This window comes from Salvia splendens, unplaced genomic scaffold, assembly GCF_004379255.2.
Source record: "Salvia splendens isolate huo1 unplaced genomic scaffold, SspV2 ctg874, whole genome shotgun sequence".
NCBI classification, from domain to species: Eukaryota; Viridiplantae; Streptophyta; class Magnoliopsida; order Lamiales; family Lamiaceae; genus Salvia; species Salvia splendens.
The window spans coordinates 1-19604 of record NW_024599558.1 but is presented as its reverse complement, the minus strand read 5'-3'; the positions used below and the strand labels follow the sequence as shown (position 1 = coordinate 19604).

Genomic DNA, 19604 nt, shown 5'->3' with positions numbered 1-19604 from the left:
AAATAGTGTACCATTTATTACTCCATCTGTTTCATAATAGATATCATACTTGGGTAATGACGAAATTTTAAGAGATATTGTTGTGTGTTAAGTAGAGAGAGAAAATATATACTATATATTATTGTGAGAGAGAACTATTTTAAAAAAAGTAAATGTGACATCTATTATGGAACAAACTAAAAATAAAATTTGACATCTATTATAGGAGAGAGAGGGGTATTTTTTTTAAAACTTGTGAAAAAAAATGGCACAAGTAGGGGAGTATTTTTTTTATTCCAAACTAAAATCGCAAAACTCTATTTTTGTAATAATTTATTGTGTTGGAGACTTTTCCAATCCTATGTATGTCAATGACATGATGTAAACTAAATTTACCCTCCAAAAGTTTAAATTATTAATAAAATTGAGTTAGTATTAATAGAAGATGGAACGATTCATAAAAAAATACAATATTAAAGTGGTTGTTCATCTCCTTTAAGTAACCAATTATTGAATCAGTAAAAAAACAAGTTTATGTATTAACATTTTATGCATTTTTTATAATTTTGATTGTATTTTATATGATAACATATAAAATATACATATTAAATAGAATATTTTACATTGAAGTTTCTAACAACATTTATTCTTGGGCCAGTCCCTAGAGCTAAATGAACTCCAGAATCCAGATCAATGGCATAGAAAGAGATTTTTCATTTATCAGTTGGGAAGGTGGTCTACCACATTAAATGCTCTGTCTTCAAGAATTTTCATGAATGCCTTTTATTCAATCTTCTTATCCTTGCAATTGTTGAAAAGTCTTAATTTCTATAAAAAATGATTTTGTATAATCTTTAATACTACTAACAAAGGCATCGTATAATACTAACAAAAGCATCGTATGGAAATTTCTCTTTGAAATGAAGATATTTTTGGCTAGATTGCATCATACATTATTTGAATTACACATGAACAAATAGTTAATATTTATATACAATGTGGATAAGATATTACAAAGATCTATATAATCCATTCATCTGTTTCATAGTACTCTGTTAGAGCTCCCAAAAATGCAGTTTCCTTTCTCAGTTTGTTTGATTCTCTTCTCATTTCTTCTATGGACGAATCATGCTTCATCGAAAAGATCCACCTACATTATCCACATGGATAAACCCTCCATGCCCAAGGCCTTCTCCACTCACCATTACTGGTATTCTTCCCTCCTCAAATCTGCCACTTCAGCAGAGGCGAAGCTCCTCTACACCTACGACCACGCCTTCCATGGATTCAGCGCTGTATTGTCCACAGACGAATTGCAGGCTCTAAAGAAGTCTGAAGGGTTTGTTTCCGCCTCCGTAAGCAAAGCTGTCACTTTTGACACCACACATTCCGTCAATTTCCTCGGCCTCAGCACCGCCACCGGACTCTGGCCTGCTTCCCACTACGGAAAGGATGTGATCATCGGCATCATCGACAGCGGCATCTGGCCAGAGAGCCCGAGCTTCAACGATGACGGGATGACGGAAATCCCTCCCGGGTGGAAGGGAATCTGCCAACAAGGACCAGATTTCAATTCATCACTATGCAACAAGAAACTCATCGGAGCCAGATTTTTCGATGCAGCATCTCGGGCAGAAGATCCAGAGAGATTCTTTATTTCAGCTAGGGACACCAATGGCCACGGCACCCATGTCGCGTCCATAGCTGCCGGGAATTTTGTGAACAATGTCTCCTACTTCGGATATGCCCCTGGAACTGCAAGGGGAGTTGCCCCAAGAGCTAGGATTGCAGCATACAAGACCGGAAGCAATGATGCCGACACATTAGCCTGCATCGACCAGGCCGTCGCAGATGGTGTTCATATAATATCCATATCCTTACGATACGAAGCAGCCAGTCTGTTTGACAATCCAATCGCAACAGCTACCTTCGGTGCCAGGGAAAAGGGGATCGTCGTTTGTAAATCCGCAGGAAACACAGGCTACAGCATCGCCACAATTAGAAACGGGATCCCTTGGGAGTTTGTGGTGGCATCTGGGACCATTGACCGATGGTTTGCAGGGACGATCACACTCGGAAACGGCAAAACCATCACCGGATTTACCATGTTTCCGCTAAGGGCCTCTGTCATCAACTTGCCTCTCATCTATAACCAGACCCTCTCTGTCTGCAACTCTACTGAAGTACTGTCACAGTCGAATCTACGCCGAATCGTCGTCTGCAGTGTTAGTGACGATGACCAAACTATCACTGATGGAACTGAAAGTTTCTTTTTCACAATGCACTATCTGATCGGTTCCAACTCAAACGTTGCAGCAGCTGTCATAATTTCAGAAGATACGAGCCTACTCAGATCAACGTATTTTCCTTTCCCGGGGACCGTGATCAGCCGAGAACAAGCCGTAGAATTGATCGAGTACGCAACCACCAGTGGTTCACCAACTGCAACTATAGATTTCCAGCAAACAATAACCGGGCCAAATCTGCCACGGGGCGTGGCAGCTCCAGGCCTATCCGGATCCTCATCCAGAGGCCCCTCCCAGACCTACCAGGAGATCCTGAAGCCCGACATTATGGCGCCGGGAGTGCTAATTTTAGCCGCGTACAGTCCTATCGGCCCTGGTCCACAAGTTGGAGACAATTTCTTCCTATCAACGGATTACGCTCTAGTGTCCGGCACATCGATGGCCGCCCCTCACATCTCCGGGGTCGCGGCCTTTTAAAGGCCGCGCACCCAGAGTGGAGCCCGGCAGCTATACAGTCGGCGATGATGACAACTGCTAATCATCTGGATGCGACAAAACAGCCAATCAAGCAGGCGGGCTTCGCCACTCCTAGTATAGCTTCCCCACTGGGATTGGGTCGGGTCAGGTAGATCCGAACCGGGCGCTTGATCCAGGTCTTGTCTACGACCACACGCCTCAAGATCTGTAGACCTAGTCTGCTCGATGAACTTCACTCGCGAGCAGATTCGGGGGATCATAAGGTCGAGCTACAATTGCTCGAGGCCGTCGCCGGATCTGAACTACCCTTCGTTCATAGCGCTGTATAACTTCGACCAGAGAGGAGTGACGTTGACTAAAAGGTTCAAGCGGACTTTGACGAATGTTGGTAGTGGTGCGGCCACGTATAGAATGAAACTTGAGAAACCGGAGAATTCGACGGTGACGGTAACGCCGACGACTCTGGTTTTCGGGAATAAATATGAGAAGCAGAGCTATTCGTTGAGCATTCGGTATATAGGAGATATTGAGACGGGGGTCAGACATGGGTCGCTGACGTGGACCGAGGAGACCGGCAAGTATACTGTAAGAAGTCCGATTGTCATTTCCGGCGGAGTTGATAATTACGGCTAGTTTTTGTAACATTGCCTTTCTCTTTTCTGTGGTTTTCTAATAAGTTAGTTGAGAGAGTTTGGACGATATATTTCCTTCTCTCCCTTCTTCTGTACTGATTTTATATGTTTATCGTATTATATAAGGGCCAATTTCCTTTTATCTCAATCGGCTTGTCAATAAAGTTCATTTAGGATCGGTGTAAGCCCAATTCCTGCTCCAAAGCCCCAAGCCCAATCAACTTATACCCAAATATTTGGAATATTTTGATAAAATTTGCCATATACTTTATATAGGTATGGATACATATTAATAAGATATTATTGATGAGACATAATTAAATGTAAACTCTAAATATTGTACAAATTTCAAATTATGATCTAGATCGTTAAAGAATTCAACGGTTGATGTTGTGTTGAAAATGTGTTGAGACAGTGTTGACATTTTATGTTGCTATTATTTTGACATCTACTTACATTTTCTGACGGTTCAGATCATAGTTTGGAGTTTGTACAGTTTGCATTTTATCACTATTCTATTATTGTATATGATTTTTTGAGATAAGCTGATAATAGTTTGCATTATTTGGGGTGATTTAACCATTGTCCATTTATTATTTGAGGCTTTTATTGGGCTCCAAAATTGGGTAAACTCATAAGCTGCGGGGGTGAGTGTTGACTTTTTTGTTTATTTTAAATTGCAATATGTTTTAAATGATACGGCTTAGTATATAAGATTGTTATATTTTGCGTGTGTTTTGTTTTGTAATGTGTATTTGTGTTTCAACATTTTGTAATGTGTATTTGTGTTTCAACATTTTATACAGCATGCTACTTAGTTTGATAAGTCGAAATAATTAATAATGATGCTGCGAAAACGAATTGTAACCCACGACACAAGGAGAAATAGTAGTGAAATACTAGTACTAGTAGTACATTATCTAACTGAACAAGATAGGTTTAATTGGGCCCACCAAACCAAAATCAGTACTTACTCCCCTAGCGAGTAGTCTAATTGGGTTTTTTTGGGTATCCGCACCCGACCCGACCCGACCCGATTTGTTTTGCGGGTATCTCAAATACCCAATATTGATAACCCAATCTGTTGAGACTTGTAGATATTCTGAATATTCAATGCGATTACCTGCATCCGACCAGTTCTTGGGACTCTTGTGGATTAACTAAAAATCTGTTACATTTCTCTAATGGTAAGTGTTACTACATTGATTTGTAAATCATGATTGCACGATATGTTACTGTAAAATCTTTAAAGTAGACACATTGATAATGCTGGTATACAAGCTTGATCTTTTTCATGTTGGAGTTTTTTCTGAGCTCTATTCATTAAGGTACCAAAGACAGTATGTGAATCAAGAAATACTGAAGCGGCCTAACATTTTAATAAACTAATTCAAGTTTAAAAATGTAATAATAAAAAAATAATCAACCCAATAATTCTGAACATTGCATCTTAAATTATTCTTCTATTAAATGTTACTACTAGTTTTTATATTATTTCTTCATTTGTTACGTGGTATCAATTGATTGTTGTTGTGAAGGGTAAACTACATTTCATTTAAGTTGAAAATATGAGTAGATATTCATATTGTAAATGCCCTAAATTGATTTAGTTGGCGGATAATTAGAGTGCATTAACATATACTCATATAGTCATATTCAATTCTACATACTTGATATTCAAAATATTTGCGTATAAGTTGATTGGGGATCATTTGGACTTGAAGTAAAGTCGAGTTTGCCACGATTGGCGCGTAATGGCATGAAATTACGACGTTTCAAGCGTCATTCACAAATATGTTGGACGCTTGCAAAGTGTGAATATGACTTGATGTATCTAGACATGTCTAACACCGTTGTTCGTTCAAAAAACGTGCATGGACTACTATGTGCGCAAATATGAGCCATTTGGTGCATTTTCGTTGTCCAAAAAGATTACATTGGGGCCCGAACAAAGCCCCAGTCGACCATACCCAAAGAACAATGCAAAGACCAAGGTCCAAGATCCAAACTCCAAGTCCAAGATCCAAGACACCGAGCCCAACTCGCAACACACGGTCGCAGTGAGGTAGGCGATAGTTAAGCGTGTGTGTGAGTAGGATTTACAAATTACAAACCCATCACTTGCGCACATTGTTAAGTGTGGATACTTAAATGAATGGCCAAAGAAGATCAGGGACTGGATTGCAAAATATGAAGCAGAAGTTTGAAATCGGTTACAACGGCTATTTCGGTTGTGAAGAGCGGTTGAGCTGATTTAAAAGAGGTTGGAGCTAAGTGTTGATAGATAATAACTGCATCAACACATCTGAGAAGAGAGATACACTATCTTTGTGAGGAATTAGTGAGGGTGAGAGTTTGTTCTTGATCTGTGAGTTCATAGAGAATAGTGAGCCATTGATTCTTGAGTGTATAGCTTCTTGTTTGAGTGTTCGATTTGTTCATTGTATTTGCAATTTAGTAGAGTGAATAAAAGTGATTCGTGATTCTCCCGTGGACGTAGGTTCGAAAGAGCCGAACCACGTAAACTCATTGTGTTTTTATGTTTCTTGCATCAATTCTTGCTGCATCGATTGTGTTCTAAAAATCGTTCGAGTGAAGCATTCTTCATTGGCAGTCTTTGAATCATTGATTTACAAATTGACGTCGTCTGTGGGAAAGAGTAATTCCACGAGATGACAACTGCGAAGTTTGATATGGAGAAGTTCACAGGCAAGAATGATTTTGGCCTATGGCGCTTGAAGATGAAGGCCATTCTTATGCAGCAGGGTCTATGGAATGTGTTGAAGAGCAAGGGCGATGCGGATGAAGAAAAGGGTGATGTTAAGGCTCAAGAACTTCATGATCGAGCCTACAGCACCCTGATCCTAAGCCTCAGTGATAGGGTGTTGAGAGAGGTTTCAAAAGAAGAAACCACGGCTGGTGTATGGGCTAAGCTAGAGTCATTGTATATGACTAAATCTCTCACCAACAGGCTCTTGCTCAAGCAGAAGCTGTTCACATTCAAGTTTTCAGAGTCAATATGGAGAACAACTTGAGGAGTTTTCCAAGTGTGTGGATGATCTTGAGAATATAGAAGAGGTGATCAAGGATGAGGATAAGGCACTCATGCTCCTCAATTCTTTGCCTGAAAGCTTCAAGTAATTCAAAGATGCAATACTGCTTAGGAGAGATTCCAAAGTCACTTATGAAGAGGTGCATTCTGCACTCAAAATGAAAGAGTTCCAGAAGGTGGTTGAGAAAGTCACTGATCTAGCCAGTGAAAGTCTAAACATCAGACATGATCCAAAGAAAGCTGGGAAAAAGAAATTCCAGAAGAAGTCAAAGCCATTCAAAGAATGATCTGGAGATGATAAGGAAACCAGGTCTTGTCACTATTGCAAGAAACCTGGGCATATAAAGAAGAATTGCTACTCTTGGAAAAGAAAGCAAACCAATGGAGATAATGCTCAGGATACTGCTGATGTTACTCAAGAAGTGGAGGTTGCTCAGGTCATGAATGTGACTGAGGATGAGGCACCAGATGTCTGGGTGATGGACTCTGGTTGCAGCTTTCACATGACATCCAAGAAAAGATGGCTCATGGACCTTCAAGATGCCACTGGTTCTGTGCTGTTAGGAAACAATCAGGTATGCCAGGTGAAAGGCATAGGATGTGTGAGAATGCTTATGGAAGATGGATCTCAGAAAATCCTTTCAGAAGTCAGATATATCCCATCCATCAAGAGAAATCTGATATCTCTTGGAATGCTTGAGAGAAAGGGTTTCACTTCCATTCTAGCTGCTGGTTTCATGAGGGTTTTGAAGGGCACTGACATTCTCATGGTGGCTGAGAGAGTCAACAATTTGTATTATCTCAGAGCCAAGGCTCTTGATGCAGATCAGATAAATGCAGTAGAAAGATTGAAACTAATTGATTGGAATCATACACTTGGCCATCTGGGATATGGTGGATTGAAGGAACTTGCCAAGAAAGGTCTGATAGCTCTTGAAGGAGAATCAGATGAAGGGGAGCTCAGATCCTGTGAAGAGTGTATACTTGGAAAGAACAAGAAACTGCCATATGCTACTGGCAGACCACTTCAACAAGGCCACTGGAGTATGCACATGCTGATATCTGGGGACCATCACCAATTCAGTGCATAGGTGGAGGCAAGTATTTCCTTTCTATAATAGATGACTACTCTAGGAAGATTTGGCTCTATGTGATGAAGGAGAAGTCTGAGGCCTTCACTAAGTTTCAGGAATGGTGTGTTGAAGTTGAGACTGAGAAGGGTGATGTTCTGAAATGTCTTAGGACAGACAATGGCCTAGAATTTCTCTCATCTAAATTTGATGGTTTCTGCAAAAGTAAGGGGATCAAGAGACATAGAACTGCTCCTCACAACCCCCAACAGAATGGAGTGGCTGAGACAGCTAACAGGACAGTATGCTCATTTCATCAGGCATGCCTAAGCATGTATGGGCCGAGGCTGCTGCAACAGTTGTGGTGCTTATCAATAAATGCCCATCTAGTTCTATTGATAATGATACACCAGATATGAGGTGGTATGGATCAGCAGGAGACTACACAAAACTAATGAGTTTTGGCTCCAGAGCATATGCACATGCTAAGAGAACTAAGCTGGATCCCAGAGCCTTCAAATGTGTTGTGCTGGGATATCAGAGAGGGGTGAAGGGCTATAGGCTATGGTGTACAGAAAAAGGCATGGGATAGGTGGTGATTAGTAGGGATGTGGTATTTAGAGAAGATGAAATGCCATACCAGCAGCAAATATCAGATACTACTCAGTTTGAGGTGGAGCTCACTGGACCTAACAAAAGGATGCTCGTGTTGAAGAATCTGATGAGGAGACTTGTTAAGGACGTACTCCTTAACCTCGCACGAATTCCTCCGTGAAGTCGCGGGAACCTTTGCCCGACGATCAACAACGACAAGAACTAGGGTTTTGAATTGTAAAAGAAAAAGAAACTAACGTAAAATGTATTTTATTTCTTTGATTGTCAATTATGAAATATTCCCACATATTTATAATGTGGAATCCTCAACAAGTAAATCTAATCTAATCTTAACCAACTAAGCAAAATATACTATAAAGATATTAATTACTAAATTATGGGAGATATGGAAGATATGTCTCGTATCAACTCCCCCACGGTTGAAATCCACCTTGTCCTCAAGGTGGAAACCACGAAGCAACGACGAGAGTTGATAGCCAAAAAATGTTAAGAGACGTCTCCTCCAGGATCAAACGCACAACGAACAGCTGAACGTCTCCCTTCATCGTCCAGATTCGCCAACGGATCGACTTTGAACTTGTTCTGGAGCTCTATCATCCCTTCCAAAATCACGATCTCGTCCTCCTCATCTTGTTTTGCCTTTGCCTTCTGAGCAGTCTCTTCTACAGTAGCCTGTAGTTCTGCTACGTATTCGTTGAATAACTTTTCCCTGTCTTCGTGCTTGACTGACTTGTATCTGGGATCACTTCTTAAGCTATCCTTCACCTTTGACCACCTGGAAGTAGATGTAATGTCTTCTCTATCCTTAAGCAGCGACTTGAAATTAGATGTCTTTACAGCACAATGTGCTTGAGCTTTTTCTTGAGCACTCCTTTTCAGAAGTAACACCCTTTCATTTAACAAATGTTCCCTCTCTCTCCTGTCCAAGGACAGAAATCGAGGATCTTCACCCCATCTCCTCTTAAATGTTTGATAATCAGTATTCTGCCCAATGTCCTTCGCTTCTTCCAGTAACTGCTTGAAAACCTCCAAAGCAGCCTTCTAATCCGCTCGTTTTTCCTTTCGTTCCTCTTCAGCACGAGTTCGAACATAGTGCTCAAAGAGAGCTCTTCGTGCACTTTGATCTGGAATGGCCTTAAAGCGTGGATCAAAAACTATTTTAGGAAGTTCTTTCTCCCATTTTGAGAATGGTGCCACTCCCCTTTCCTTAAGCATCTCCTTGAACTGGAGGAGACAGTCCTCCATGGTGGGGCCTCCCTCTTCATCCTCAAAATCAGAAGAAGAATTGGATATGTCACCATCCCCGTTCTTATCCTTATTATCATTTTGGATATATTTCATGGTATCCTCCATTGGTTTTGAGCCATTAAGTTCTACTGCAACTGAACCAGACACAAATGGGGAGGAACTAGAATCGAGAATTCCATAATCTTGCAACTTTTTTTTTATGAGATCCAGTGCAGAAGATGAGGCAGATGCACCTGAAGATCTAACTGCTATGGCATCATGACCCCCTGTGTTAGTAGCAGGTGTGCTTAAGCTAACAAGATCAGATCCTTTTTCAGTTATAATATTAGTATTGGTAATTGACACTGATGAAACTTGCAAAGCATCAGCATCATGCTTCTTTCTCAACTCAGTTATCTCAGTAGGTATTTGCCAGCTACTTACCGCCCCTATCTTCTGATTCTCATCGACATGAACTGCCCGCAAATTTGCCGAATCCAATCCATCGAAAATGGGGGCTCTCATCTTCTCATAACAGGGCTTCTCCACCCGGTAATGATCATAACGAGGCTGATCCCACTCTGTCGCCATTTGCCTCGGATGATCCTCGAACCTGTGTGCGGGGTTATCCCATGCAGTCGGTCGTCGAGCCCGGAAGCTGTCGTTACCTGCGCCGCACCGCTCCCATTCCGTCGCTAGACCCCTCGGCTGAGCGTCGAGCCTATGTGCGGGTTTATCCCATGCCGTGGATAGGCGCCCCCGGAAACCCTCGACACCAGCGTCGAAACGATCCCACGGCTGCTGCTCCATTCTTGGCAGATGAATCGCGTTCCTGGCTGAAGGGCCGACGAACTCTAGTTGCTGATGTGAAGCGACGGTTTCTCCGGATCGGTCCCACGGCGACGCACCAGGTGGGGCAGCGTGCAGCGGTCCAAGTGAAGGGCTTCCGCCGCCAAACCCTAATCTGTCCCTCGGCGAAGTTGCTGTTGCCGATGTGAAGATTGCAGTCTGCCGTCCAGGGTCAGGTCTCTCCCGACGCCAATTCTCATCTGGCGGGACTGGATCTGGTCGCGCCGGATGTTGCCCGATGGCTGCTCGTCGCTCCGACTCATCAATTCTTGCTTCCAATCTGGCCAACGACGCTAGCACATGCTCGAACGCCAGCGTTGGTGAATTCATCGCCAAGGACGACGCAGATTGCGCCTCTCCCCTGACAATTACACCAGCGGCAGTCGCCGCAATTGGTTCCGTTCGATTTGCCGCTCGATTCGCCATGAAAGGTGAGTTCGACAATGAAAGCGCCAGTTGTTAAGGACGTACTCCTTAACCTCGCACGAATTCCTCCGTGAAGTCGCGGGAACCTTTGCCCGACGATCAACAACGACAAGAACTAGGGTTTTGAATTGTAAAAGAAAAAGAAACTAACGTAAAATGTATTTTATTTCTTTGATTGTCAATTATGAAATATTCCCACATATTTATAATGTGGAATCCTCAACAAGTAAATCTAATCTAATCTTAACCAACTAAGCAAAATATACTATAAAGATATTAATTACTAAATTATGGGAGATATGGAAGATATGTCTCGTATCAAGACTCCAGATATTGCTCAGACAGGAGAGACAATTGAGAGGCAGAAAAGCCATATTATAGCAAGGGACAAGCCAAAAAGGCAGATCAAGCTCCCTTCAAGGTACAATGATTATGACATGCTCTACTATGCACTTACAGTTGCAGAAGAGAGTATGATGAGCCCTCAACTTATAAAGAAGCAGTGAGGGAGTCCTGAGAATGACAGATGGCTTAGAGCAATGCAAGAGGAAATTGACTCACTCTATAAGAATCACACCTGGATACTGATTTTGAGACCAAAGCATCAGAAATGCATAGGCTGCAAATGGGTGTATAAGAAGAAAATAGAGGCTTTCAAAAACAATGAGGTGAGATACAAGGCAAGGCTGGTAGCTAAAGGGTTCACACAAAGAGAAGGGATAGACTATAATGAAATCTTCTCTCATGTGGTCAAACACAGCTCCATAAGGATCTTGCTTGCCATTGTTGCTCACAAGGATTGAGAGCTTCAACAGATGGATGTGAAGACAGCCTTCTTGAATGGAGAATTGGAAGAAAGAATATATATGGAGCAGCCGGAGGGCTTTGTGAAGAAGGGAGAAGAAGATAAAGTTTGTCAACTCAAAAGAAGCTTGTATGGACTGAGACAAAGCTCTAGACAGTGGTACATCAGATTTGATGAGTTCATACAGAGAGTGGGTTTTGAGAAGTTCCTATATGACAGTTGTGTCTTCATTAAGAAGAGCAAGGGGATAGCCATTGTCTATTTATTACTCTATGTAGATGATATGCTGATTGCAGCAGCAACAATGCCAGAGATTCAAGATATCAAGAATGAGCTAGAATCAGAGTTTGATATGAAGGATTTAGGGGATGCTAAAAGGATCCTAGGCATGGACATCATCAGAAATAGGAAAGAAAAGAAATTATGGCTCACTCAGAAGGAATACATCAACAAGCTTCGGGAAAGATTCCAGATGAACAACAGCAAAACAGTGACAATACCACTGTCACAACAATTTAAATTGTCATATGATCAGTGTCCAAAGACAGATGAGCAGAGAAAGGAGATGCTTAAGATACCCTATGCTAGTATTGTTGGTAGCATCATGTATACAATGGTTTGCTCAAGGCCGGATATCAGTCATGCTATCAGTGTAACTAGCAGATTCATGGCAGATCTTGGGATGGAGCATTGGCATAGTTTGAAGTGGATATTGAAGTATCTCAGAGGCACATCTGATTATGGCATTCTATTTGATGGTGGTCAGAAGTTTGATAATGAAGCTATAATGGGATATTGTGACTCAGACTTTGCAGTGAGTCAAGACACAAGAAAATCCCAGTCAGGATATGTGTTTTGTCTCTATGGTTCGGCTGTGAGTTGAAAATCAAATTTGCAGCCAGTAGTAACACTTTCCACAACAGAGGCTGAGTATATAGCTATGGCAGAGGCAGTGAAGGAGAGTTTCTGGTTGAAGGGCATACTATCAGATTTTGGAATACATCAATCTGCAGTGACAATCATGTGTGACAATAATAGTGCAATATGTTTGTCCAAGCATCAAACATTCCATGAGAGATCTAAGCATGTGGGTGTGAAGTTACACTTTATCAGAGATGAGGTGAACAAAGGAAAGGTGAGGATTGAAAAGGTTTCCACTGAAGAGAATGTTGCAGAAATGTTGACTAAAACTATTCCTAGTTCCAAACTAAAGCATTGCTTGGAGCTAGTGAAGTTGGTCAGGTACTGAGGTTTGCAAGGTTGGAGAAGATGATCGGGTGTTATTCGTTCAAGATCCAAGGTGGATATTTGTCAAGTGTCGATACTTAAATGAATGGCAAGGACTGGATTGCAAAATATGAAGCAGGAGTTTGAAAATCGGTTACAACGGCTATTTCGGTTGTGAAGAGCGGTTGAGCTGATTTAAAAGAGGTTGGAGCTAAGTGTTGATAGACAATAACTGCATCAACACATCTGAGAAGAGAGATACACTATCTTTGTGAGGAATTAGTGAGGGTGAGAGTTTGTTCTTGATCCGTGAGTTCATAGAGAAAAGTGAACCATTGATTCTTGAGTGTATAGCTTCTTGTTTGAGTGTTCGATTTGTTCATTGTATTTGCAATTCAGTAGAGTGAATAAAAGTGATTCGTGATTCTCCCGTGGACGTAGGTTCGAAAGAGCCGAACCACGTAAACTCATTGTGTTTTTATGTTTCTTGCATCAATTCTTGTTGCATCGATTGTGTTCTAAAAATCGTTCGAGTGAAGCATTCTTTATTGGCAGTCTTTAAATCATTGATTTTACACACATAATTATTACAAGTAATAATTTAGCATTTCAAACACGTTAATATCTCATTAATTCATATTAATGTGGCAAACTGCAATTCATTATTTCTCATTCAATAATGAGAATCGATGTTGAGAAAATGAATATACTGCGATCATCTACTGGGAATGTAGATTATTTCATTTAAGAAAACTTTCTTCACTTGTACGACCCAGTCAAACTATATTGTCTGAGCTAACCCCTCCGTCCCCCACTAATTGGCACTAATTTCATTTTCCGTTCATCCCCAATTAATTGGCACACTTATATTTTATTCCCGACTTTTGTTAATAGACCCTACATTCTACTAATTCATTCCACATATATTTTATTATAAAATTAATATATAAAAGTAAGACTCACATTTCACTAAATTCTTTCCACTATATTTTTAAAATTCGTGACAAATCAAACAATGTCAATTGACGGGGGACGGAGGGAGTAGATTCTAACATATTTCTCTTAAACAAGTTGTCTCGATCATCAACTATTAGTATTCAAAGTAACTATGATGATATCATCAAAATTTTATTCCATAACAAAAAATCGGGAAGGGATCCCCTGCTGTGCACAAATGCACAGCAGGGAGTGCTGTTCCACACAATTGAATAAAATAATCAAATAAATAATAAATTAAATTAAATAAATATATTATTATTTTATTAAAATGTGAGAAACAACACTCCCTGCTGTGCATTTGTGCACAGCGGGCGATCCCTTCCCCAAAAAATCACGCCGTAGGATTAATTGGAGGATCAAATTTTGAGAAAAATTGATCCTAACTAATATGAAAGATATAGAAATACTAAGTAATTTTAGCCATTTAATGTAGCAAAGGAAATACTATCAATGCTGATAAAAATATGGAAAGACTTAATAGCTATTTTGGATTCATTAATCTGTAGTCAAGGATTAATATTCCAAGCAAGTGGCCTTCTCATTTACAAGTGAGAGAAGGAAAGATCCATCAAGCATGTGATGAATCCAATGCGGGAGAAAGAGAGAGGTGCTTGGCGTGAGGAATTCGAAAACCATAAATAAAAAAGACACCCAAAAATCATGTGCCATTTGCATTCGGCGCGGTCTCGGTCTTTGAACAAACAGGCAGCTGACACAGGTCATTTTGTGAGCTTGATTTCACAAAACATAGACCCATTATTACTACACCACCGTAAAATTGCAATCTTTATTAATCTTTTTCCCCTTTTGATTATTCTGTTTTCTTGTTTCACTTTACTCTAATTTCGTATTCCATCCCATCTATGGAAACTGCTGCGAGCGTGAGAGAGAGGAATTAGCTCGTTGATTGCATTTATTTAGGCACTGTTGGTTTGTGTTCAAATTATGTCGCCTGTGGCCCTATGGCTGTGGGCTTATTGGTGGGGTGTTTTTGAGTAAAATAAAGCTTAAAGATTACTGCCCTCATTAATCCCTCCACCCATCTCTCATTTTTCACACCACACCACCCAACAGTTTCATTCCCCACCCCCCTCTCTCTCTGTCTATTTCAGAATTCTCCTTTTTTCTTTTCTTGATTATATATTGTGTCTGAGTTGAGGTTTGTGTTCACATCTCAGCCATTTCTGCTTTGTCTAAGGAGGGGAGAGGTGGTGACTATGGATTTTTTTAATCATCTATTAAAAGCTTGCTAATTTAGAGGAACATTGATTTGATGATTGTTTTTGGCTTTGTTCAGGTATCGCTATAGATCTACGGCCTCATCTGCTTCTCTCTGACTGGTAAAATTGCCAGATTCTCTCATCCTTGTTTGATCTTTGATTGATCCTATGTAAACTAGTTTCTTCTTGGTTAAAAATTGAGTCTTTTTTGGTCTGTTTTTTTTTCTTGGTTTATGGGATTCACCCTTTTATTTGGTTGATTTTGCAAAAAAACGAACGGGTTTAGCATCTTTTCTGTCTGTTTCTTGAGGAAATTATGAATAACTTATAAGTACTGCTTTAGAATCTTTCTTAATTTCTGGTTTATGCTCTTAGAAGATGGTCTATGTATATCTGGTTGGTTGAGGATTCATTCGATGCAAATTGAGTCTTTAATTAATCTCAACAGTGTTTAATATCATGTTCCTATTCATTTGTCTAACATAATAGTGTGTCTTGTCCTCACACTAGTAGATTTACCATCAGCTAAAACTGGTGATAAAAGAGTGAAATCCTCCAAAACTCTGTATTCGTCTTTGAGTGTTTGTGTGTTTTGTTTCCTCTTTTTCTTTGAACAACTATAGCTCAATGTTGCTGTTTGGTTGGTCATGCTTCTAGCTCACTTTCTTTGCTTTTACATTAGTGTTAAGTTGGTGAGGTTTTTAAAAAATCATTTCTAACTTTTGGCTTCATATCTCATAGCTTTTGTATTTCATATTGTTGCATAAGTTAGAATCTGAATTTGTATTTTGGGGCTATATCATTTTTCACTTCAGCTAGTAATCTTCTTTGAATCCTATGCTAGCTAGCATATTGTTTCATTTATCGCTCTTCCCTTTATCTTATGATGTTTAATGGAAATTCTTGTTGATATCTCTGGTTTCACATTGCTCAGAATATGATGTTGGTGCATGTTTAAATAAAGATCCTCGGAAGCATAAGATAAAGCTAAGTAAATTTTGTGACCTTCTGGCATTGGTCAGTTGTGAAAACGTCGATATGTGAAAAGTCATCTTAAAAATGAGCTTCTAGTCGCTACCTAAACATGGTGAAAACCATGCCAGCTATTTAACATAAAAAGAACCTAGTATTCAGCAGAAAACCCATAAACATCTTAATGGGAGATCTCAATACTTGTACCGGTGGTGATATACTGCTATTTGATTGAGCAATGTTATTTCTAATTTCAGTTAACCCTTTCTTGTTTTTCTGATTTATTTGTTTTTTAGCTCTTTCATTTTACTATGCTACAAGGCACATCTTGCTTCTGCAAATTTCTCAAGCACTTACATGGTCCTCTCCTTTTGTGTTTATTCTTGCAGGTTCTCTGAGAACAGAAGTTCTAGATAATCAGTCGTCCATACATCTGTTTTTTATTATTTGGATATACTCATTGGGAGCCCTAATGCAAGGGCAAAGGAATTCTGTTAGTACATTGCCCGAAAATCTAAGTTTTGATCATGGTTCTACGTCAACTGATGCCGGCATAGATTCCCAAGTGCCTTGGAATAATATGCAGACTTCTGCAGAAGCTCGGCTACCAGAGTACAAAATTCCATCAAGTGAGACCAACACTCAGTATTCGCATCATATAGGGCACAGTCAGTGGAGTTCAGGTGAAACTAGTTCTGGTGCTGCACAATCTCAATCTGATTGTAGCGAGCGAAAAAGAGAGCACAGATGGAGTGTCCCCTCTCGAGCTGCTCTCGACTTGGATGAATGTCAGTTTGAATCATCTAATATTGCTCCAGTGGATAATGTTGTTGGCAATGGGCAAGACAATCAGACATCAAACATCTCCCTTTTGCAGATTGCTGCACCTGATTCTATCACTCAGGACCTTAACATGTGTTCGGAGTTTGGAGGCCAAGATGATGGCGACTTTCAGGAAATTGAGCATCCCAATAGACACATATCTGTTGGATCATCGAATGAGAAAATGCCATCTACTGGTAGCTCCTCTGATGCTCTTGGTATGTCTCCCGGGTGTCGTTCTTTGGATGGTCGACGTTTATCTTGCAAGAGAAAAGCCCTTGATGTACAAGTTGGACAGTCTTCTGGAGCAGGAAGTTCAAATTGTTTCGAACATGCCGAAAGAAGTCAGCGGCATGCTGTAGCGTCTGCCCCTCCTCAGATTTCTGCTAGTACTATAGGTATGTCAACTCCACCGACAAATAACCCTGTCATCAGCAATGTGTCAGAGCACCGAAACTCAAGGATTCGGCTTGAAGTTGGAGAAGCTGTTTCCTCAAATCCTTTGCCTACAAATGCTAGAGAAACTGCTGGAAGTTCTCGCAGAAACTTACGCTTGCGCTTCAGTAACATTCATCAATTGGGTCACGCACCTGGTGCCCCATTACCAAGAGAAGCAAATGCGCCTTCCTCTTCAAGGCATTCATCAAGGGTATTTCTTCGAAATCGTCTGCTCGACTTAAACCCAAACCCTCCTGTGGAGAATGAAAGTCGTCATGGTCAATCAATTCTCCAGCATATTCCTGTTCGTCAAAATCCTCATTCTAGATGGAGTGGAGCCTCTAGCTCAAGAACGAACAATTCATCTTCTGCTGGTATATCTCTAGAAAGGGAGAGGGATCCTATGCTTTACGAAGAATCTATTTCAAATATTCCCAGAAGCATTTCAGAGCATCCTATGTTTATTCCCCTTAGTGAGATGGGGGGTTCGTCTCAACAACCTCCAAACTGGAACTTATCCAGTGGGGTTAACTACGCTGCTGGGAATGCCGCACCTCCTTCTCGGGCAGGCTCCACTTCAGGGATTAATTTGTCTTTACCTTCACCTACTTGGTCTCATAGGAGCTATCCACAACATCCTCGTAGATTATCTGAAATTGTTCGAAGATCTCTATTATCTGCAGCAGGTACCGAGCCTGGAGGTCAAAGTAGCACAGCGCCCGGTACGTCACAAGAAACAGGGCTTCCATCTGGATCAAACACAAGGTCAGCATTGTTGGAGAGACACCTAGATAGTCTTTTGCTTCACCTCATTCGCTTCGGAGCATGGCTAATGATAGTGAAGGAAGAGGCAGTGCGATGTCCGAGGTACATTTATGTGTTAAATATCTGTATTCTCATTCTTATGCAATTGTCAAGTGTGAATAGTCGTGCATGAATCATGTCACAGCCTCCCATGATGTTTTTTCATTTTACTCATGCTGCAGTGGTAGTTTGCATGTATATCTGACTTGGGTATGATATCTGATTTGCTATCATGGTTAGTGATGTATATGGGTACGAGTAAAGCATGTCGTAGGCCTACTTGAAGTGTGTTTGGGCGAACTAATTAGGTTTGGGACACAGAAGAAATTCTTAAAGCCAATTGGTTAGAGGTTGGGGTAATAGGTCTTGTTTACCCAACGAGTACCCTTCCCATATCATTAACTTATGTATATACATTAATACACTATAATTAATTTTTTTCAATTACTAGTGTAAGTTTATGACAGAATAGTTTCATTTTGCTAGTTTTCTTGAAAGTAACTATTCGATCGCAATGGTATAGCTAGATGACTGTGCAAGGCACTAGAGAATATGCGACGTAGATTACATCTTGCTTTTGTGGATTGAAGTTCCATTACTACGTATTCATTTGATATATAAAATTGAAATATTTACAAACAAATTTTGCACCTCCATTGAGAATTAAAAAAATTGATCATTCTTGAGAGTAAAATGTATCTTAACTCACTACTAATTGTGTGAGTTTATTTCACACCTCATGGTTGTCTCATATATGTATGATAAATCTAACTGCACACAAGCTTTATCCTAGATTGTAATTTTTACATGACATTTAAATGTTGCAATTACAATGGCACCCGCAATACCACCATTAAAATGTTCCCAAGTACAATAAACCCCAATCTTTTTTACGCTGTTCTAGCGCTACACATTAGACAAACAAACTATCTAGACTTGGTGAAAAGTTGCATAAGAATTAATAAAGTGTGAGTATAGCAAATGAAAAGTATGAAAGCTCATACTCTTTGACAGTCTAATACTAGTTGGACCTAGTTCTTTTCTGATAACATTGATTGATAATATACAATGTGCTTATTATATGTTACTTATGCTGTGCTTTATCTTGGTCGAGTGGATGTTTCTAGATTATGATCACTCATTTGATTCATCTTTCTCGTAAGGTTTTTGCTACTTCTGCATTTTATGCTAATGAACATTTCAAGAGAAGTATATGAAAATATCATGTTGCAAAATGCAGTTAGTAGTTTAAATTTCGATTTTTAGCAGATTCGCCATGTCTTGGATCTCATGCGAAGGGAGAGGGCTTAAGACTCGAGGTTAGTTATTCTCCTCTTTGTTTGTATTTCTCAATTCGAGGTCCAAAAAATTCACTGGTCGTGTTTCCCACAACAAGGCTGTAATATGAGAAAAATGCAGTTGAAATTTCCAAACTTAATATCTTCTATGCTCGTTTGCTAGGATATGATGCTTCTTGATCACTCGGTCTTCTTCGGGATGGTGATATACACGACCGTCACCGGGACATGAGACTGGATGTCGACAAATATGTCTTATGAGGTGAGGCGTGTCACGTTCATTTTACACTTCACTCAGAATTTTCTTTTTTTTTTGTCAAAAACACAATTGTTTGTGTTTCAAATCCCAGGAGCTTCTGGCCTTGGAGGAGCGCATCGGAAATGTATCCACTGGATTGACTGAAGAAACAATAATGGCTCGTTTGAAGCAACGTAAATATACTGAA

At 40.2% G+C, this 19604-nt stretch overlaps 3 pseudogenes; 2 read left to right on the top strand and 1 right to left on the bottom strand.

Moving 5' to 3' along the window:
• The first annotated feature begins 906 nt into the window (after window positions 1-906).
• On the top strand, window positions 907-3482 carry LOC121791685 (annotated as a pseudogene).
• Window positions 3483-8557: 5075 nt separating this feature from the next.
• On the bottom strand, window positions 8558-10573 carry LOC121791687 (annotated as a pseudogene).
• A 3882-nt stretch (window positions 10574-14455) lies between these two features.
• LOC121791686 lies at window positions 14456-19595 on the top strand (annotated as a pseudogene).
• Window positions 19596-19604: the final 9 nt, after the last annotated feature.